General features: G+C 49.0%; 1 non-coding gene and 1 pseudogene across 1 annotated transcript; both read right to left on the reverse strand.

The window, feature by feature from the left end:
• Positions 1-326: 326 nt before the first annotated feature.
• LOC143990555 (U2 spliceosomal RNA) lies at positions 327-490 on the reverse strand (annotated as a pseudogene).
• A 13,658-nt stretch (positions 491-14,148) lies between these two features.
• Positions 14,149-14,338, reverse strand: LOC143990514 (U2 spliceosomal RNA). Its single transcript, XR_013277375.1, has one exon. It is a non-coding gene; the product is annotated as a U2 spliceosomal RNA (small nuclear RNA).
• Positions 14,339-23,574: the final 9,236 nt, after the last annotated feature.

The following is a 23,574-nucleotide window of genomic DNA, read 5'->3' on the forward strand; positions in this document are numbered from 1 at the left end:
GCCTTGTCGAAAGGTGTCTACTTGCTGACTTCCTAGGTTTGGCTTCTTGCAACTACTGCCACTTCACCTGCTTCTTCCTGAGCCAAAAAATATTGAGCGAGCAAGGAAGGAGGGAGGGAGAAAGAAAGGCCAAGAACTGACACGAAGCAAAAACACCAGTACACCCAGGGGTTAAACGCAAGTTTATTGCAAACATGAACAACATACAGACAGCTTGTGAGCAGCAAAATTAACATTGCAAGTGAGTGAGCAAGCAAGCAAAAGGATGAGGAGGATGGAGGAGAATTTGTTGTTTGAATTCATTCTGTTTTTGGAAACTGCATAAGAGAGGGTGCACCGGTCCTGGAGGTACTGCAATACCAGGTCGATGCGTGGAGTGGACAGAGCAAGCTCTTCTTCCATCTCCCTGTTCTAAAAATCCATTTAATATATGGTCCCCAGATAGGGGACATACCAGATATTAAACTGATTTTTTTTTTTTTTTAAACATCAGCTTACTTATGACTTTACTCAACGTCTTAGACAAACTTCAACGAAGCACTCCTTATGTTGAGTCCATACTTGCATCATTTCTTTCATTAACTTTCCTTATTTTTTATAAAACAAGTATATACAAAACCACAGATAAGTAAAACACAAAACCACCCTCATCCCCTACCTCCCCCTCCCTTCCATCTTCCCCACCTCCAGTACTCATCCGCTTCTTCCACCCCCATCTTCCTCCTATCCACCAGCAGAACCACATACAACTTAGCCAAACATAAGTTAACACAATCTTCTTCCGATGCAGCCCGCCCCCCCCCCCTCACCCCCCAACACCTCACATCCCAACACCTCACATCCCACAGCACTTCTCTCAAAATTGCCATAAACACCCACACCTTTCTTTGCCTATCCACACTGCCGTCCACCAACCCAAAAAACCAACATACAAAATCCTCATCACAAACCCCGGAAATAGTATTTACAATAGGAACCAATTTCCTTCGTACACCACCAACAAAATCACAGTCAAAAAGCGCATGTTCCACTGTTTCCAGACTCCCACTGTCAGGCTAGGTGCAGATAACAAGTAACAGTTCAGGTGTGCTGATTATACAAAGAGTTCAAAGCACATACCATGAGCAGGTCTAAGCAGAGCAGGTCAGCTGGGACTTGTAGTACACCGCTGCAGACGAAGGTAGGTGATTGCTGGACCTTGTAGTTCACTGCTGTAGATGAGGGTAGATGAGTACTGGACCTTGTAGTTCACTGTTGTAGATGAGGATAGATGATTGCTGGACCTTGTGGTTCACTGCTGCAGATGTGGGTACTAGTAGAATCAGGCAAAGCGTAGTCTAGGCAAGCTGGGTCATACACAGGTAGATCAGAATCCAAACGGTACAGAATCAGAAGCAAGCAAGGAAGGTCAAACAAGCCGGGTCAAACAAGAAAGTCACAGAGCAAATATCAGCTGGATCAAACACAAGTGAACTCTAACACGAGCGCTGACTGAATGCTGATACAGGTGATTTAAACGTGAGCTGGCCAATCACTGTTGTTTCCCAGACACAGGCTGTGTCAGGTGAGTTGTGCTGGGTCCTAAAGGGATTCTAGTACTGACACCCACATCCTGACCTTGGGCACTCCTCCACCCTAGACAAATCCCTGGCCCTCAGAAACGTCCTAGTCAGAAGACATCTCTGAAAGACCATCCAAGCGATCTCCTTCTGTCTATTCGTTAAACCATCAATAGCAAATCTTTTCCAGCAAACTTCAGTCATTTTAGAACTAAGCCCACGAATATTGGTCACAACATAGTCTCTATTCAGCCACTTCTTTAGTGCAGACTTCCCAACTGCCATGGCCCCCAACCCCCCAAATCCACGCTCCCTGTAAAATTGCTCCAACCGGCCATAAAAGGGAGGGGGAACCAAAGCAATCGGCCTCGATAGATCTCTGCCACACCATCCCCACTTTATCAAAGACCAATCAGCTAAGTACCGCATCAAACAAGCTGCCTTCCCACCACTCAAAAAAGTTTTATAATGACTCAACCAAAAGTGCATGCCCAAGAAAGTGGAGACATCCGGAAATCCGTAGCCCCTCAACTCCACTCTCTTAATAACCACAGCACGGGCAACCCTCTCCATCTTAGCACCCCAAAAAAAGACAAACAAACTGCGGGAGATTTTCTGCACCCACCTAACACTCGGCGGGAAAGCCAAACTAAAATAGAAAAGTAGAGGTAGAACCACAGCCTTAACAATTAATTAAGGTCTTCCCAGTTAGAGTCAAACGTCTAGACTTCCAGAACTCCAGTTTTCTTGAAATCTTCTCCATAACTTTTTCCGCATTAACTTGCTTTAACAGATCACTCTCAAAGTGCGTACCCAATATCACTATATCCTCCGTTCTTTTCACTCTAACATTTTCTAGATTGCACATGCCACTCATAACACAAACTTGGCTCTTGTGCCAATTGACACTTAACCCAGATACACTGCTAAAGATACTTAGTTGCAGATCAGCCCTTCTCACGTCCGCCTCAGATGCACAAGTAAATGTGACATCGTCCATATAACAGACAGATTTCACATATCCACCATCACTGCCCGGGATGAACATTCCTTTCAATCCCTTATCCTTCTGCACCTGCCTCAAAAGGGGTTTATAGCACAGATAAAGAGAATAGGCGAGAGGGGGCTCCCCTGCCTAACCCCTGAAAGAACCGGGAAGAACTCTGATGGGTTCCCGTTGACTAATACCTGGCTCACCACGTTAGAGTACAAGCCCCTCAAAACTTTCAACAGGGAACCAGGCAAACCCATCTTTTCTAACACACTAAAAAGAAAAGCATGTGAAACCTTATCATATGCCTTCTCTAAATCGATCCCCAGAAAGGCCAAAGGCAAGTTATTAATCTGTGCATAGTGCACCAAGTTCCGCAGCAGGACCAAGTTGTCAATCATCCTGCGCCCAGGGACTGCATAAGTCTGCCATTCGCCTACCATCTTCCCTACCACTGTACTCAGCCTGGATGCCAGTACCTTAGCCAACAATTTATAATCAGTGTTCAGGAGCGTAATTGGCCGCCAGTTTTTGATATCCCTCCTCTCACCTTTCTTAAAGATCAGAATGATCGCCCCCCTCTTTCATGGAGGGGGAAACCAATCCACTCCTTATACAGAACTCCACTAGTTCCAACAAATGATCTTTAAAAACTCCCCAGAACCTCACATATAGTTCCACAGGGATACCATCCTGTCCAGGGGTCTTATTCTTGGACATTTTGTTCAGAACACATTCCAACTTTTTTTCCGTCACGGGGTCAATCAAACTTTCCACCTCCTCCCCACTTAAACACCCTTCCACCACCTTGCAATACTCCGACAATTCTTCTTCACGGGCCACGCTTTTTGCACTGTACAGATCTTTATAGAAAGCCACCACCTCCTCCATCATTTGCTCCCCTTCCACTTCCACCTCACCGGACAAGATTGACTTCATTATCTTCTTGGTATCTACAACTTTTTTAAAGAAAAAACGGGAACACTTTTCTCCCTCTTCCATATCTCGGACTTTGGTCTCAAAGATAATTTTCTTGCCCTTTCCCTTCAGTACAGCATTCCTTTCTTCACGAACTTCCTCCAACTCTGCATCCACCTCCAATCCCATCCTCCTACAACGGTGCAAGAAGTGGATTCTATGCATCAATCTCTCCTCCACCTCCCTCCTCACTTTTGCCCTCTGCGCACACACTTGTTTGAAGAACCACGCCACCTCCCTTTTCATCCAATCCCACCAAAGTAATATGTTTCTATGGTTCTTTTTCTCACGCACCAATTCCTCAAAAAAGGCTTCAAAATTCCTACACACATCCTCATCCTCTAGTACTGAAATATTAAGTTTCCATAACCCACCACCAAATTTCACACCAACACCCACCTCCACCTTACAAGTTATAAGCGTATGATCTGAAAAGAGTACTGCAGTAGTCGTGAAATCCTCCACCCCCACAGAGTCTGACAAAAAGAAAAAAATCAATACGGGAAGATACTGCCCCACTATCAGAAAAGAAGGTATGTGCAGGGGAATTCCCCTGCACAGAGATTGCAGCATCCTTCAATCTGAAGTCCGTAACTAAATCATTAAGAGATCTGGAGGTTACATCCACACCCCCATCCCCCTTCCCCCTCCGATCGTCACTCTTTCGGACACAATTAAAATCTCCGACCACGGGGCGTGGTCTGGACATGGCCGAGTGAAGAAGTGCTTGCTCTGGGCTCCCGGCCACCTTCCTCCTAACCTGGCGCTTATCCACGGTTTTACTTAGGATGCACTCGTCTAAAAAGCGGACAAGTCAGAGGCACAAACACCGGACCGCTCTCACCCCCACCACTCCCGCGGCGGGGGAACTACAGAGACTTTTTGGCCGTTCGAGCCCCGGTGTCTCGGGATCCAAGATGGCGGCGCCGCGTGGCTCTCATCCCCCAGCCCTGACTCAGGAAGATCTGTTGACTACCCCAGAGGGGTCTCAAAACCCGCTCCCTCTCTCAAATTCACAGGCGGCACCTTTGACTGACCCCGGGGGACCTCCTCCCCTACCGCTACTGTACCGCACTGATCCTGAGCTGAAGGCGATCCTTCAGTCCCTGCCAACCAAGGCAGACATCGAGGCGATCGTGGGACGAGTGGAAGCGGCCCACAGACAGGAGATGGCAGTTGTCCGTCAAGAAGTCAGCTCTTTGGACGCCCGTGTTACTTCAGGGGAACAATCGATGGCCGCTCTGGAGCGCAGGGTCTCCGCGCTGGAGAGCCGGCACAGTGACCACTCCATGGCAGCGGTGGACCTTCAACTCCGCATGGAGGAATTTGAAGACCGGAGCCGCAGGAATAATTTGCGGCTCCGTGGCATCCCAGAGGCTACTGGTGCTACTGACCTTCTGGCCACAGTTACGGCGATCTTTCGGCGGATTGGGGGCGACCAACTACCAGAGCGTCTAGAGGTTGACCGGGTTCACAGGACCCTGGGTCCAAAATCCTCGGATCTGGCCCGGCCGAGAGATGTCCTGTGTAGGCTGCACCATTACACACATAAGGAACTGATTGCTCGTAAGTCATGGGAACTGGGTGCAGTGGATTTCGATGGTGCTGCGGTGAAGATACTACCTGATGTCTCCAGACCGACTCTGCATCGCCGAGCACTCCTTAAGCCGCTCTTGGACCTGGCCAGACGCTGTAACGCTACATATCGCTGGGGCTTCCCCCTCTCTGTTACCTTTCATCGGAACCAGCGATCCTTCCTGCTACGATCTCCGGAGGCCCTTCCAGCTCTGTTTGCTTTTCTGGCCGCAGACCCCATTGATGTCCCTGACTGGCTGGCCTACATCCCCCGCTCGCAGACTCGCTCCTACATCCCGGGGGGGAGCGCACCACTGCCGCAAAGGAGGTCACGTGAGGCCCGCCGTCTGCGCTCCATATCCCGGGATGGGGAGAGGGAGACGTAAGTACTGTACCTAGACCTCCCATTTACTGTTCTGGCCTTGCCGGCACCTGCTCCCTTTATTATTATTTTATTTTTATTTTTTTATCCCATTAACTCTCCCACTACCTCAGTCCCCGCTACCCCTTGCATTAACTTTGAGGGGGGTTCCTGCTTCTCGTGCCTCCCGGATTCTGTCTGCCGCAGCGCCTGATCTGATGGAGCGTGCGGACGCCCACTGTATGGCGAATACTCCACTTGATTGATCGCTCGGATGCAGGGCTCCTGGAGCAGCGGTTTCCCTTCCTCGACCCTCCTGTGTGCCCTCCTGCCCATGTCCCCTTGTTGCATGGCTTCTCCTCTCCTGGCTTGGTGGCCCGCACTGCATATTGCCCCCGTTGGTGACCACCACTGCCCACCGTTTTGGCGGAGGGGGGTGCTTTTACTTCACGGCTGGGCAATGGGGGTCGGTTGTTAACGGTCCCTCGCCTTGGAAGTGCTGTGCTACCAGACGAACGGATGTGGACATTCCTCTTTAATACTGCACCCGCCTAATGGACGCTCTCGCACGGTATGGTCTGAGGAGGAGAGGGAGGTTCTCTGTTCTATTTTTTGCCGGGAGGGCTGCAGTTCCACGAGACTCTTCTGACCCATGGGGGTTCTGGGTACCGTGCTATGGTTCTGTGATGATGCTGCTGTGGTGGGGTGCTGGGGGGGGAGGGGAAATGTATACTATAATTGACAAGCTGTTTCTCTCCTCACCCCTGGTTCTCCCCCTTCACCCCTCCCCCCCCCCCCCCCCTTTTTTTTTTTTTTTTTTTCCTCTCACCTTACCCTTCCCATATTGAGCCGCGTAGGTTTGCACGACAGGTGCCAGGTTCCTGTTTGGTTATGTGTTCTATCCTGGTCCCTCACCTTGGAGGCCACATCCAGCGATGAGTCGCGGACCATGATCGCAATAGGTTACAATTTATGTTGATGTTATTTGTTGAATGTTGTTATTATGTATGATTGTTCCTTACTGTCTCTCATATTTTTTCTTTTTTGCTCCATGTGATATATGCTATACGTCCAATTTTCTATATAATTGCAGAGTCATCCTTTTCTTCTTCTTTGAATGCGCCGGGTTGGGGGGGAGGCCTGGGGGCTCATCACCGGTCTCCCGTCTGCCCTCACCCCGCATAGGCCACTGTGTACTCCCGGTACTTCGGTGCTGTACACTACCGAAGGCTAGGCCTTCTTATTAGTTTACTCCCAGCCACCTCCAGAAATCCCGGAGTGGTGGAAACCCCCCCCCCCCTTTTTTTTTACTCCCCCCTGACCTTCCCCCTTCTCTTCTCCCTTCTCCTTTCTTTTCCTTCCCCCCTTTCTCCCTTTTCTTGCCCTCCCATCCCCTCCTTGTCTGTCTCTAACATCACCTTCCTGCGGTTTCTTTCCTGTCCTCTCTTATCACATTCTTGAGACATGGCGGTGGCCTCCGTCAAGGTGGTCTCCTTAAATGCTAAGGGTTTGAATACCCCGGAAAAGAGACGCATGCTCCTCCATGACCTCAAAAAAAGTGACGCGGACATAGCCTTTATTCAAGAGACCCACTTTAGATCAGATAAACTCCCCCTACTCCAAAATAGACACTACTCCAGGGTTTATCACTCCACTAACCCCCTCTCTAAGTCCAAGGGGGTATCTATTTTGGTCTCCAGTAAGCTACCTTGGCTGTGCCATACGGTTACGAGTGACCCGGCAGGGCGTTTCCTTTTTTTGGTAGGACAGATAGGGGAGTCGCAATTCACGCTGGCCACGTTTTATGCCCCTAACGACCGTCAAGACACCTTCCTCCGACACACCCTTTCTAAATTGATGGAAATCAAAACAGGCCAGTTAATTTTAGGAGGTGATCTCAATGTGCCTTTGTTTCCGGCGTCTGACACGTCCTCTGGGTTGTCCTCTGCACCATTAAGCTGTAGGAAACGGGTAACACAGACACTACATGACGCTCAACTAATAGACGTCTGGCGACTTCAGCACCCCGGAGAGAGGGATTATACTTTTTACTCCCCTCCCCATAAAGTTTATTCCAGGATAGATTTTTTCCTGATCCCCCACGATCAACTGCACTTAGTCAGTTCCACTGCCTTGGGTCAGATCACGTGGTCCGACCATGCTCCCATTTCTTTAGTTTACACCCTTAGCGCCCAACCTTCGCCTAGGTCCCTCTTTTGGCGGTTGAACGAAAGCCTTCTGCAGGTTCCTGAGATCCTCGCAGATGTCTCTAAAGAACTTGACCTTTTTTTCCGGGAAAACGCTACCCCAGGCGGCGACCCCGGGATTCTCTGGGAAGCGCATAAGGCGGTCATCCGGGGGGTTTTAATCAAACATGGAGCTATTCTGAAACGAAAGAGGAATGCTCACTTGGCCCATCTACTCTCTCGATTGGTCTCTGTGGAGTCCTCCCATAAGCGTTCCCCCACTCAACCCTTGGAAATAGAATTGACATCGCTTCGTACACAAATAACGGAAGCCCTCCAATACAAGGCGAAAGCGGCGGTACAATTTTCGCGTAGACTATCCTACGAAACGGGAGATAAATGCGGGAAGATGTTGGCCAAGTCGGTCAAAGCGATTAAATCAGCGTCCTACATCCCCCAGGTGCTGGACGCGCAGGGCCAGCGGGCCTCCACCCCACAGCAGATTGCCACGGCCTTCGGCGAATTTTACTCAGGTCTTTATAATCTACCTAGTTCTAATTGCACACAACTACACATAGACGGTTATATTGCAGATTCTCGACTCCCCTCGCTGTCCACGGATGCCCGGGCCGTATTGGAAGCGCCGATCACCTTTGAGGAACTGCAAGCTGCTGTGGCCGCAATGAAGTTGGATAAGGCACCGGGCCCGGACGGTTTCACCGCACAATATTATAAGACCCTATTGCCAATTCTGGGACCCCACCTGGTGTCTTTCTTTAATGCTTTGGGCGCGGGGACGGGCTTCCCCGGGACACGTTGAGAGCCCACATATCGCTGATCCCTAAGGAGGGGAAAGATCCCCACCAATGCGGCAGTTACAGGCCGATCTCCCTGTTAAATCTGGACTTGAAACTGTTTTCTAAAATTATTGCCTCTAGATTAGCACACCATCTACAATCCCTCGTACACCTGGACCAGGTGGGGTTCATACCCAACAGGGAGGCAAGAGACAACACTATCAAGGTCTTGAACTTGCTCCAGGTTGCTAACTCCCGTAAAATCCCGTGCCTTTTGGTCAATACTGATGCCGAGAAGGCATTTGACAGGGTTAATTGGCAATACATGTTCTCTGTTCTCAGACATATAGGCCTAGGCGAGAGAATGATGAAGTGGATCACCAGTATTTACTCGATCCCCTCAGCTCAAGTTAAAGCCAATGGGGTCCTGTCGACTCCCTTTCCTATCAGGAATGGGACGAGACAGGGTTGCCCTCTATCCCCGCTACTTTTTGCTATTTCCCTGGAACCGTTTCTCTGTACCATCCGCAATAATCCGGACGTCTCGGGGCTTCAGATCGGCGACTCCCACTATAAAATCTCTGCATATGCGGATGACCTTTTATTCTCCCTAACGAACCCCCGTGTGTCTTTGCCGAATTTACTGCAGGAGTTTGAGAAATTTGGGAAACTCTCTCACCTAAAAATCAACTTTACTAAATCGGAGGCCATGGGGTTGGCAGTCCCCACCCGAACTTTGTCGGACCTTCAGGCCAGTTTTAAGCTTCAATGGACTACCACGGCCCTCACGTACCTGGGCACGAAAATCCCTGCAGACATCTCCCGGACGTTTGATCTTAACTTCCCACCCCTATTGACCTCTACCCGTTTGCTCCTTGGATCATGGAATGGGGGTCTCCATTCCTGGTTCGGAAGATGCAATCTTCTCAAAATGACCGTCTTACCCAAATTTATCTATCTCATCCAAGCGTTACCCATACATATTCCTCCCTCCTTCTTTAAACAGGTACAGGCTCTCTTTACCAAATTTGTGTGGGCTACTAAGAAACCCAGACTACGTTATTCCCAAATGACTCTTCCCAAACAGTGGGGAGGCTTGGCACTCCCCGACATTCGCCGCTACTATCTAGCCTCTCATCTCGGACGGATTCTTGACTGGCGCAGAAATAAGACCTCCAAGCTCTGGATTTGTTTAGAACAATCCCAAACCCATATATCCCTGCCTGGAGCACTCTGGTGCTACAAGGACCTTCCGACTATGTTGAAGACACACCCCTTGATTGGGGTGACGTTGACGCAGAGTCATCGGGCTGTTGCCCACACGTCCCTCTTGTCACCTGTGTCTCTGCTGCTCCCCGTTCTGGGTCACCCGAGGTTCGAACCGGGTCTCGACCGGACGAACTACGCGTCTCTTAGAGACTCCGGTCATGATCATGCGGCCAAATTTATGGCCGATGGACACTGGCCCTCTATTACAGACCTTTCGGCAGCGGCAGGGACATATCGACTCCCCTTCTGGAAAGCACTACAGCTACACCATTTCCTTTCTTCGTTACCGCGACCGCGGGACTTTGGGCAACGGTTAACCCCCTTCGAGCTCTTATGCTCCGATTCGGAACCATTGGCACACATTCTTTCGCAGACTTACGCCTTGCTATCCACACCTCGGGAACCGCTCCGCCTAACCTGTCTATCCAAATGGGAGCGGGACCTTCAATGCACTTTTTCGACAGCACAAGCGCAGCGCATTGTCACCTTGGCTCTTAAATCCTCGTCCTGCACCAAAATCCAGGAGACTAACTTTAAGGTCCTAAACCGTTGGTATTTAACCCCCTCTCGTCTGAGTAAATGCTTCCCTTCCTCCTCAGACCGGTGCTGGCGCTGCAATGAGGAGGAGGGTACCATACTCCATATCTTTTGGACATGCTCCAGACTGAGGGAGTTTTGGGATGGGGTACGCCGCATCACTCAGCAATTTACGACATATGAGGTTCCAAATGAGGCGGCCTACTTTTTACTACACCACTCCCCGACACCAGTCAAACAGTATAAGAGATCTCTGGTCTGTCACCTTCTCAATGCGGCCAAAGCGTGCATCCCTCTGTATTGGAAGCAAAGCTCTCCCCCAACTGTGGCACATTGGTTGAGGAAGGTGGAGGACGTGCGGAGGCTGGAGGACGTGATTCTCACAGCGCAACACAAACAAGAAGTCTTTAAAAAGACCTGGGACATCTGGTGCATATTTATATTCTCGACCGAAGGTCAGCGTCTATTGTCGCCCTGATTCTTCTCCACCATCCCGAGTGGGAGTGGGCTGGGGCCACCGTCGTGTCCATGCTAGTTCTTCCCCTCTAATCTCTTTTATGCCTGATCCCTGCCTTTCTCTTCCCCCCCCCCCTCTTTCTTTTTTTTTCTTTTCTTTTTTCTTCCCTTTTTCTTTCTCTTTCCTTTTCTGACCCCTCTATGTCTTTAGCTTCTATTACCTTTTGGTCCCGAGCTTCCCTATTTAGTAGCTCGGGACGTCCCCCCCCCCCTATTTACAGGGGGGGGGGACATAGGGGTCGACTTGTGCTCCGATGCTTTCCAACTGAACGTTGACAGGGGCTACTAATAATTATCCTCCTTCTTTCTTTGGGTTGCATGTACAACGGAATATTATTTGTTATCACCTGTCTTATGACTTGATTTTTGTACTGCCTCTTTGGTAATCTTTGCCCTGTGTATATGTTTTATTATATGTACTGAGGAGCTTCGACCCCTCTGGAAATCAATAAAATTATATATTTGAAAAAAATCTCCGACCACGATCATCGCCATTCTTCCAGGGAGTGATAACTTAAGGGTTTCCAAAAAATCCTTACGTTCATTTCTATCAGCTGGAGCATAACAGTTAAGCAAACGTATCTTTTCACCCGCATACTCAAGAACCACAGCCAAACACCTTCCCGGGATCAGTATTTCATAAGACATAAGTTGTATGTTGGCATTTTTGATTAGAATACCCACCCCCTCTGCCCTTGAGTGACAACAAGGTGCCCATACTGCCGCTCCACCCTTCCATTCTGAGACACCAATAGGGCCATCCAACGCACACTCCTGCAAACATATAACATCCGCCTTAATTGTGCTCATGTAATCTAAAACCACTGCATTCTTCCAATTGGATTTCATTCCTCTAACATTCAGCGAACAGATAGTTAAAGCCATCACAACAAATATAAGCATACAAGCCATACTGTACATTCTAATGAGCATCTCCCACATTCTCACCACCATCCGACCTCATCTGTCTCCTTCTCGGGCCCGGGGAACTGGCTACCTCATCATCTAAGGCCCCAGAAGTACATATTGCAAGAGGGGGGGTATCCACCTTGCTCTCAATCTCCTCCCCTTCCTCCCGTGCCCGCTTCACAGAAGGCTGAATATCAATTTCTATAGGGGAAACCTCCCTTTGCCCACACTCCAGGTTTTCTTCACTCTCCACCTCCTGCATTCCTGACTCATCACTAGAGAGCCCTTCCCCAAAAGGACCAATAGGGGAAAGCAACTCCTGGCCCAATGGTAAAGCCGCAGACCCCAATTCGTCCTCACTGGCCCAGTCTGTTATTCCCAAGGAATCCTGGCAACACGCATCCGAGACATTCACTTCCGTCTGCTCCTCTTCACCGGGGGGAACAGGAACCACCGGAACCTCCACTTGTCCTGCGTTCATGCCCTCCACAGCCACGTTCCCAGGAGGGGGGGGGGACCACACTAGACACATCAGCCACCCCCATGGCCGAAGCCCCAGTGGGTTCAACCACATCCCCACTCCCTGCTGTCTCCTCGGGCACAGCGTCATTGGCCTCATCACGAGGAAGGGGTTTGCCAGTCGGACTCCAAATTTTAGAAGACCCACTGGCTTCTACCCCCGACCCGCTAGCAGACCTCTGCCCATCCTCAGTATTCATCCCCCCAGACGCAGCCCCAGCAAAGGTCTTCTTCCATTTCTTGAATTCTGGGCACTGCCTGGCCATGTGACCCGCTTTATGACAAATGTCACGAGTCCTGCTTGCCCCACAGTCACTTGCTTTATGCCCTGGTTGCTTACAGAATCGGCATCTCTGCAAAAAGTCACATTCTGTGCTAACATGACCGTAGGTAAAGCACTTCCTGCAATACTTGGGTTGCCCCTGGTAATAAATAAAACCTCTCTCGCCCCCTATAGTAAAGGCCGACGGAGGATGTCTCACCCCCCCCAATACAGTCTTTATCGATTTTAAATCTGGCGAAAAATCTGTACTTCCCAGTCCAAATTTTAAACATATTCAAAACCTTCTCTCCACCTCTCAAACTGTCGCAATATCCAGATAGAAACGCTGTTACCATAGCAGGATCTGCATACGGATTGTACATATGTACTATTACCATTTTCTCATCTTGCATGAATAATGGGACAACTTCAATGTATTTCATTATTTCCGAATCTGCCTTCTCTTTAGCCTTTTCAAAAGCATTCAGACATACCTCGGTAGATACAAAGGTGACATCATAAATGCCTTGCAACGGGAAATCTTGCAGACACAATATCTGGCTTACCTTTACATAATATGTATCCATCAGGATCTCGACCACCACCGTCTTCAACGTCACTTTATCCTTAAATTCTGGCTTGACCAGGAAACGAAGAGAGTCCCGTAATCCTCGGGACGCCATTCTGACAGACGCCAAGGGACCAGCCGCCACCGAAATCCTAGGGTACCCCCGCAAGGGGGCCCCGGGAAAAATGCCTCTCCCCGACCCGCCGCGCCGCGCCCTGTGGGAAACGTCCCACTATCGCCCTCTCGTCAACTTCTAGCAGCATCCTACCCAATAGCGGGGGGTGTACCAATTAAGGAAAACACCCCCAGGCCGAGTAGGACTGGTGCCTTCAGTAAACCCTCTGACCGCAACCAATGATCTTAGCCAAAAGGCCGAGAAGCGATAACCCAATTATTCTCTTTTCTGAGCGAGCGGCGCAATGGCCGCAACCCAGAGCTCACTGAGAGGAGCTGCTGTCCTGGCCCCCTGTCTGCCCTTCCCCCGCGTCTGGACCGGGCGGAGATGCTGATTAGCAACTTTTCACACCTGGCCTGGCCAAGCAGTCTAATCCCAATCCACAATTTCTAACACCTGTCTAACACCAGGCAGGGACCCACTAGAGGGAGACACAGGCTGCTGAATGAATACTCAGGCAGGAACTGCTTTCTAGCAAGCTGCCTGTGCTAAGGGACAGGAATGGAGCAAAGTCAGGCCTATTGCAATGGCTGAGCTGGCTGGACATGGGAAGGGAAAAAAAAAGGCCTGATTTTGGGCCTTGCCTAGAAAGTTCATTCGTACTCAAGCCAGCTGCCTTGTCGAAAGGTGTCTACTTGCTGACTTCCTAGGTTTGGCTTCTTGCAACTACTGCCACTTCACCTGCTTCTTCCTGAGCCAAAAAATATTGAGCGAGCAAAGAAGGAGGGAGGGAGAAAGAAAGGCCAAGAACTGACACGAAGCAAAAACACCAGTACACACAGGGGTTAAAACGCAAGTTTATTGCAAACATGAACAACATACAGACAGCTTGTGAGCAGCAAAAGTAACATTGCAAGTGAGTGAGCGAGCAATCAAGCAAAAGGATGAGGAAGATGGAGGAGAATTTGTTGTTTGAATTCATTCTGTTTTTGGAAACTGCCTAAGAGAGGGGTGCACCGGTCCTGGAGGTACTGCAATACCAGGTCGATGCGTGGAGTGGACAGAGCAAGCTCTTCTTCCATCTCCCTGTTATAAAAATCCATTTAATATATGGTCCCCAGATAGGGGACGTATCAGATATTAAACTGATAAGAACAGATTTTTTTTTTCTTGTTTTCTTCCACATCAGATTGAATCACTCAAAACTCAGCTTTAAACCAACCATCGAAACCTATACTGAGTCGTGTTCATTACATCATACGTGGCTTAAAACGAATCAAAAAAGGTAAAATCATGAATAAAATTTCATATATACATTCCTATACAATAAATCTACCCCTCGCCCACCTGCCACTCCCTAAAATTCCAAAACTCATTTGCCTCTTCCACACCCAAACTTCTTTCCACTGCCAATACGTAGAACATTCTTGCCATCACCCAATCAAAACAATCTTTTTCAGTCAACACCATCTTCTTTCTCACCAAAACACACCGTGTTTCCCACATCACTTCCCTTACAACAGCAGACAGGACAAACATCTTGCGTTGTTTCCCCCTATCACCTCCTACCAGACCAAAAACACCGGACTCAAAAGAAATACCCTTCATCCCAACCACCCTCTCCACAAAACCACACAGTAGCAACCAAAATTTTTTTAGCAAAAAAGCATTCCCAAAAACATGCCTCACTGTTTCGTCCCCAGCACATCCTTCCCTAGGGCACACCTCCCTCCTCACTAAATCCCTCACTTTCAAAAAGGACATAGTTGATAAAACATTGTGTAGGGATAACCACACCACCTCCCGCTGCTTATTGGTTATGCCTCGGAATGACAAATTCTTCCAACACACCTCCGCTTTTCTAGGGCTTAAACCAAAAATATTGGACGAGAGCTCATCTCTCCTTAGCCATGCCCATAAGGACTCTTTCCTCCACGCCCCTTCACCCAACTCTTTTAACTTATTCCTCTGAAAGAAACCTGTCATTTTTAAATAATATACTGGCGTTATCATAGACATTGGTCTAGTTAAGTCCTTCCCGCACCACCCCCACTTCAATAGTGACCAGCCCATCAAATACCGCATCAGGGCTGAAGTTTTCCCTCCGGCCAAAAAAGTTTTAAAGTGCACCAACCACCACTGTACGTCCAAAAAAAGGCTAATATTGGGAAAATTGTATCCACCCAATCGGACCCTCTTCATCACCACCTCCCTCGAAACATTTTCCATCTTTGTACCCCAAAAGAAAACAAAAAGCATCCTAGTAATTTTCTGCACCCATCTCTTGTTAGGTGGAAAAATAACAGAAAAATATAACAAAAGGGGGAGCACTACAGCCTTTACAACTAGGGTTTTCCCGGATAAGGACAACCTCCTAGTCTTCCATAAAGATAACTTTCTTTCAATTTTTTCCACATTTTTAACCACATTCACTTGATTAACCAGGTTCCTTTCATAATGTACTCCCAACACCTCCACCTCCTGCACCTTCTTCAGCTTACTTCTGGATACATCACACGAACCACTCAACGTACACACGCTACTTTTCCCCCAGTTAACACATAAACCGGACATTGCCCCAAAAATACCAAGCTGTAGCTCAGCCCTCGCCACATCTCTTGCCGTATTACATAGAAAATTTATATCGTCCATGTAACACAAGGCTTTCACTGGTTCGTTTCCACACCCAGGTACAAAAATACCTCTAAAACTTTTATCTCCTACCCCATGCCTCAATAGGGGCTCTATCACACAAATGAATGCGACTGGAGATAAAGGGCAGCCCTGCCTTACCCCCGATAACACCTCCACCTCCTTAGTAGTCAAATCCTGATTAACGGGAGGCTGTCTGATTCCATGATATAGGCATTCCACAAGGTTAACAAAACCCTCCGGAAACCCCATCTGCCTTAGAACTATAAAGAGAAACTTGTGTACCACACGATCATAGGCCTTTTCTAGGTCAATACTAGCAACAGTAAGTGGCATATTATTGCACTGGGTGTAGCACACAAGATCTCTCATGAGGATTAAGTTGTCCAAAACCCTCCGCCCAGGCACTGCACACACCTGCCATTCTCCGATGACACTTTCAACAACCCCTCTCATCCTATCGGCCAGCAGTTTAGCAAGTATCTTATAGTCACTATTTAAAAGCGTTATTGGACGCCAATTCCTGATGTCTCTTGGATCCCCCTTCTTAAACAACAAAGTAATTATGCCTTTTTTCATCAAAGCAGATATCCTCTTTTCTTTAACACAAGTCTTCATCACTTCACACAGTTCTGTCTTCAGCACCGACCAAAATTCAACATAAAAATCCACCGGTAAGCCATCACTCCCAGGTGTCTTGTTCCTCTTTATCTTCCTTACCACATTTTCTATTTCTTCCTCCGTCACTGGATCCACCAACATCTCCGCATCATCCGCACGCAACCTCCCTCTCACCACCTCACAGTATTCACGTATTTCTTCTTCAGTAGAGCCACCTCTATCACTTGTAATGTTCGGGGGACCAGGTAGATCGCAGGACACAGGCTTTGCACACAAAAAAGGGTTTATTAAACTTAAATCGCTTTACAGCAGCCAAAAACAAAAGGAAAAAGGTTTGTAGTCTCACCGACTTGCAAAGTCCAGAACAGCAGTCTTTATCAGAAACAGAGCTTGATCTTGGTGGCAGGTAGCTTCCCCTGCCAGGAGCCTTCCAAACAGGACACTGCTGTCCACTTCAGCTGCTGCAACCCAAACAAACACCATCCACCATGTGTTCTCCTGTCACGTACCTTTAAGCAGAGCCCGGAGTGCAGGGAGTGGCCTCTCGTAGACCTCTGACTCGAGAGACCCTGGTAGTGGTGACAGGGGCTCAGGAGCACAGAGGGGCACAAGTGCCTGACTGGATAGCAGATGGTAAAGGCAGAAGACCGTTGAAGGAGGAGGTGTATTGTAGTCCGGTGTCTGAATGCAGGCAAAGGTGAGATAAGGTCCAGCAGACAGCAGAAGGGTTCCTGTAGTCCAGCAACGGCATACAAGTGATTGCAGGAGGTGACAAACAACGGAGGGGTATTGTAGTCCAACAACGGATGCAGGTGCAATGGATAAGCGGAAGAGTCCAGTAGTCTGTGGCCAAAGGTAGAAGGCTACAAACGCAGACAGAGTACAGCCAAATATTGCGGAGGACTAGGAGGTGTCCTGTAGTACAACAGCAAGCAACTTACAGTTGACGGATGGTGTAACAGTCCAGGTCAGGCACAGGCGGGCAGATCAGGTACAGAAACGGAATCCAGAAGAGTAGTCGGGTACAAGCCAAAGTCGGGGGGCAGGCAGCAAACAGCAGAATCGGAAACAAGCCGGGTTCGATACGGATCAGGGTACAGGTACAGGTACAGGTTCAGGTTCAGATTCAGATATGGATCACCAGGACGCACAGGAACGCTGTTGATCAGGCAGCAAGGCAGTGAGGCATGGATCCAGTTTAAATAGCGCTATTGGCGCCAATTTGCGTCAAACGGCCGCGCGCGCACCCGTGTGCGCGCTCCCGCGCGCATGCGCACGCGCACGTGCGCACCGCCGATCGCGGTAACGCTCCTGGAACTGGGCAAGAGATCTTCTGCGACTTTCGCCGCTCGGACGTCCGTGAGGAGGATCTTCCTGACATTGCCCCCCCCCAATGGGCAGCCTCCGGATGCCCAACTGGGACATCTTACCTGGGTGAGATCTTTTAAATGCCAGAACCAACCTCTTGGCGTGGATGCCAGTCTCTGGTTCCCAGGAGTTCTCTTCTGGACCATACCCCTTCCACTTCACCAGATACTGTACCTGGTTGCGTCTCTTTCTGCAATCCAAAATTGCTTCTACTTCAAACTCCGCTTCACCATTAATAAGCACAGGTTCAGGAGGGCCCACGTTCCGATCGGTGAAGGGATCCTGGATTGAAGGTCTTAAGAGGGACACATGAAACACTGGGTGAATACGCAGCGATTCTGGTAATTTCAGCTCATAAGCCACATTGTTAATTTTCCTGGAAATTGGGAAAGGACCCACAAATTTTGGGCCCAGTTTTCTAGATGGGCATGTTAATTTTAGATTCAGAGTAGATAACCAAACCAAATCTCCGGGTTTTAGGTCGAGCTCCCCTCTCCTCTTTCTGTCAAAAACTGCTTTGTTGCGTTCTTGAGTTCTTGCCATCGTTTCTTGAAGCAACTTGTTATTGGTGCAGAAAAAGTCCAAAGTTTCTTGAACTGCTGGAACCGTGCATTCTGGGATATTGGCTGATAAGAACTGAGGGTGAAAACCATAGTTCGCAAAGAAGGGAGATTGATTAGTTGCAGAATGAACAGAGTTATTGTAGGAAAACTCGGCAAGTGGTAAAAGGGATACCCAATCGTCTTGCGAAAAAGAAGAATAACACCGCAAATACTGCTCAAGGGTCTGGTTCGTTCGTTCGGTCTGGCCGTTGGTCTGGGGATGATAGGCAGACGAGAACGAAAGATCAATTTTCAAGGACTTACATAAAGCTCTCCAAAATTTTGATGTAAATTGTACCCCTCGGTCGGAAACAATGTTCGCAGGTATACCGTGGAGTCTTACAATCTCCTTAATGAAGATCCTTGCGGTCTCAGGGGCAGAAGGTGTACCCTTCATGGGCAGAAAGTGAGCCATTTTGGACAATCTGTCGACCACCACAAGGATAGTGGTGAAGCCTTCTGACGGAGGTAATTCTACAATAAAGTCTATGGAAATCATTTTCCAAGGCCTTTCCGGGATGGGGAGTGGTTTCAGCAACCCCCAGGCTTTGGTCTTGCTACTCTTGTTCTGGGTACAGGTAATGAAAGATTCAACATAAAGTTTACAGTCTCTTAGCAGCTGAGGCCACCAGAAGGTGCGTTGGAGAAGTTCGGCGGTCTTGTGTACCCCAAAATGACCGGCCAATTTGTGGTCGTGGCAAGACTTGAGAACAGCAACCCGTAGTTGTTGGGGCACGTAGATCTTGTTTTCATGCCATAACAAGTTATTGCTAGAGAGTAAGGTGGTGTTTGAGGGATGTGGAGCTGAAGATGAAGCCTGCTTAAGTTGGGATAGAAGATCTTCCTGGAGCATAAGGAAATTTCCGGGCGCAAGGATGGTGTCTGTGGGTTGAAGAACTTCGGGTTCGCTGAACATCCGGGATAGCGCGTCGGGTTTGGTGTTCTTTGATCCGGGCCTATAGGTTATGTGGAAGGAAAATCTTGTAAAGAACAGTGCCCATCTGGCCTGACGCGGCTTCAGCCTCTTAGCAGTCTTTAAATACTCTAAGTTCTTGTGGTCAGTGTATACCAGAATGGGATGGGCTGCTCCCTCCAGGAGATAGCGCCATTCCTCAAGTGCGGCTTTGATAGCGAGTAACTCCCTGTCCCCGACATCATAATTCTTTTCCGCTTCAGACAATTTACGTGAGAAGAACGCCACTGGGTGCAATAAAGCCTTTGGGCCCTGTCTCTGAGAAAGGACTGCTCCCACTGCAACTTCGGATGCATCCACCTCAAGGATGTAGGGTAGCGCAGAATTAGGATGCTTCAGGACAGATGCTGATACAAATTGTTCTTTAAGGGAAGAAAATGCGGCCTGTGCCTCCGGAGTCCACTGGAACTTGATACCTTGTCTCGTTAATCTGGTGATTGGAGCGATGATTGTAGAAAATCCCTTGATGAATTTTCGATAAAAATTCGCAAACCCCACAAAGCGTTGAATTCCTCTTTTATCAGTAGGGGCTGGCCAGTCCAGGATGGCCGAAACTTTTTGCGGATCCATCTTGATTCCATCCACCGAAATAATCAGCCCCAAAAACTGAATGCTGCGACGTTCAAACTCGCACTTCTCAGGTTTTGCGTACAAGCCGTGTTGGCGAAGCCGAGTGAGAACCTTCTTAACGTGTTCCCTGTGAGCTGGCAGAGAGGGGGAGAAAATTAAGATGTCGTCCAGATATACTATAACAAACAGGTCGAGAAAATCTCTAAAGATATCATTCACAAAATGCTGGAAAGTCGCAGGAGCGTTGCATAGCCCAAAGGGCATTACGAGATATTCAAAATGTCCGAAGCGGGTGCGGAAGGCAGTCTTCCATTCGTCCCCGCTTCGGATACGGACCAAATTATAGGCTCCGCGAAGATCCAATTTTGTGAAGATACTAGCTGATCCAAGGCGCTGGAATAATTCGGGTACCAAAGGCAGTGGGTACCGGTTCTTGACTGTAACTTTATTTAAGTCCCGGTAGTCAACACAAGGGCGGAGAGAATGGTCCTTCTTTTCTACAAAAAAGATTCCTGCCCCAGCTGGGGACGTAGAAGGACGTATGAACCCCTTTTTCAGATTGTCGTCAATGTAAGTCCTGAGAGTCTCCAATTCCACTTCTGTTAAGGGAAATATTCTCCCGAAAGGGATTTCGGCTCCGGGAAGGATCTCAATTGGGCAATCGTAGGGTCTATGAGGGGGAAGTGTTTCTGCCCCCTTCTTGCTGAACACGTCCAGGAAGTCATGGTAGGTCTCAGGAACGTGCTGGCGAGTCTCAACATCGGTCTCCATACACATTAAATGGGGTGAAACCTTAGTTGATTCTTGAAAGCAGTGTTGACGACAATAGGGGGAGAAAAAGAAAATGTTTCCGGTGGACCAGTCTATTTGCGGGTTGTGTGCCCGAAGCCAGGGCATACCCAGTATGATAGGGAAAAGGGGAGATTCAATAATGTCCAGGCAGAGTTGTTCCTGATGGTTACCGGAAATAGTAGCAGTCAAAGGACATGTCTCTTGTGTCACTGGTCCTGATTTGATAGCTGACCCATCGGCAAGGTGTACAGACAACCCTTTCGCCCTGGGCCGTAAGGGCACTTGGAACTTTTGGGCAAACGATAAGTCCATAAATCCACTGCACGCTCCAGAATCAACTATTGCGGGGACTTGAATGTTCCCTCCGGGTAGCTGAAGAGAGACGGGAACAGCCAAGTGAGTAGCATTACTAGGCACAGCAGGTAAAACAGGAGAAGATACAGAAGAATGCTTACGGAATTTGGCAGGACAGGATCTCACGTAATGTCCGGGTTCTCCACAGTAAAGACACAGATTGTTGAGCTGCCGGCGTTGTCGTTCCTCGGTGGTGAGCGTTGGTCTAAGTAAGCCCAGTTGCATGGGTTCAGGCGTGTCAGCAGCAGGATGTGCAGGGGGATTAGGTACACGGGGTAACATCCAGACTGGTCGGGACGGCCCGGCAGTGCGTTCTGTTCTCCGTTCTCTCAAGCGTCTGTCTATCTGGATGGAGAGGTTGATAAGGGCTTCAAGAGTTGCTGGAACACCCACCCGGGCCAATTCATCCTTTAGAGGTTCAGAGAGTCCCATGCGAAACTGGTATCGCAGAGCAGCATCGTTCCAGGTAGTATCGGAACTCCAGCGCCGAAATTCAGACGCATAGTCCTCTGCCGCTCTGCGGCCTTGCTGAAGAGAATATAAAGCTGCTTCCGCTGTGGCCGCCTGTTGAGGATCCTCATAGAGCAAACCCATGGCTTGAAAAAAGGTATTCAGGTTATTAAGGCAGGCTTCCTTTTGCTCCAAAAGGCGGTGGGCCCAAGCCTGGGGCTCACCCAGTAGGAGGGAGATAACAAAACCCACCTTAGTGGATTCTAGAGAGAAAGTTCTGGGTTGAAGTGCAAAAAACAATTCACAGGCATTGCGAAAAGCTCTATACTTGCTGCGATTTCCCGAAAACCTCTCCGGAGTTGGGACCTTGGGTTCAGGGGGTAACATAACCACTGATGGCGCAGAAGAAGTTCCCGACACGGTAGGGCCTGTGGTAGATAAGACCTGGACACGCTCTTCCAATCGAGAATAGCCTTCTTGTAGAGATTTAACAGCCTGGGTAAGTCCAGCAAGATGACGGCATAAATCATCCATGGCCGAATCTCCCTGCGTGGGCTCAGACATGGCTGCCTGATACTGTCACGTACCTTTTAAGCAGAGCCCGGAGTGCAGGGAGTGGCCTCTCGTAGACCTCTGACTCGAGAGACCCTGGTAGTGGTGACAGGGGCTCAGGAGCACAGAGGGGCACAAGTGCCTGACTGGATAGCAGATGGTAAAGGCAGAAGACCGTTGAAGGAGGAGGTGTATTGTAGTCCGGTGTCTGAATGCAGGCAAAGGTGAGATAAGGTCCAGCAGACAGCAGAAGGGTTCCTGTAGTCCAGCAACGGCATACAAGTGATTGCAGGAGGTGACAAACAACGGAGGGGTATTGTAGTCCAACAACGGATGCAGGTGCAATGGATAAGCGGAAGCGGAAGAGTCCAGTAGTCTGTGGCCAAAGGTAGAAGGCTACAAACGCAGAAGGAGTACAGCCAAATATTGCGGAGGACTAGGAGGTGTCCTGTAGTACAACAGCAAGCAACTTACAGTTGACGGATGGTGTAACAGTCCAGGTCAGGCACAGGCGGGCAGATCAGGTACAGAAACGGAATCCAGAAGAGTAGTCGGGTACAAGCCAAAGTCGGGGGGCAGGCAGCAAACAGCAGAATCGGAAACAAGCCGGGTTCGATACGGATCAGGGTACAGGTACAGGTTCAGGTTCAGATTCAGATATGGATCACCAGGACGCACAGGAACGCTGTTGATCAGGCAGCAAGGCAGTGAGGCATGGATCCAGTTTAAATAGCGCTATTGGCGCCAATTTGCGTCAAACGGCCGCGCGCGCACCCGCGCGCACGTGCACGCGCACGCGCGCACCGCCGATCGCGGTAACGCTCCTGGAACTGGGCAAGAGATCTTCTGCGACTTTCGCCGCTCGGACGTCCGTGAGGAGGATCTTCCTGACATCTCCACTCCTCCACCTACCACTTCCTGTCTTGTTTTTTAAAGGCACTCCCTTAACAGGTGGGTTAATCAATTTTATTCATTTAAAAAGACCACAACCCAAACAGAGGGGAAATATAGCGTCCTTCCAGGACCCAGCCACGGCGTCCTGTACACACTGTACAAATTCGCATAAAAGGACCTGATAGAATCCACCATTCGGTCCCCGCTCACCTCTTCCTCACCCTCCAACACAGTCTGAAACATCCTCTTGGGTCCAAAGGACTTTTTAAAGAAATACGTGGAGCATTGTTCGTCCTCCTCCATCTCCTGAACCTTAGCCCTGAACACAATGCCCTTTCCCCTCTCCTTGATCGACAAATTCCGGGCCTCCCGTACCCCTTTTAAATCCTCCTCCGCATCCACCCCCATCCTTTTGCATTGAAACAAAAAATGCAGCCTATCCACAAGTCTTTTATCCACCTCATGCTTCCTCTTGGCTGCCTCTACTCCAATTTTTTTTTTTTTGAATGTCCTCAAATCCGCTCTTCTTAAGGGTAACCCATTCAAAAAAGGCTTTAAATTTAGTAAAAACCCCCTCCTCCTTCAAAAGAGTACAATTGAGCTT

This window comes from Lithobates pipiens, unplaced genomic scaffold, assembly GCF_037356315.1.
Source record: "Lithobates pipiens isolate NorthernLeopardFrog02 unplaced genomic scaffold, aLitPip1_a1.2 Scaffold_18, whole genome shotgun sequence".
In the NCBI taxonomy this organism is placed as follows: domain Eukaryota; kingdom Metazoa; phylum Chordata; class Amphibia; order Anura; family Ranidae; genus Lithobates; species Lithobates pipiens.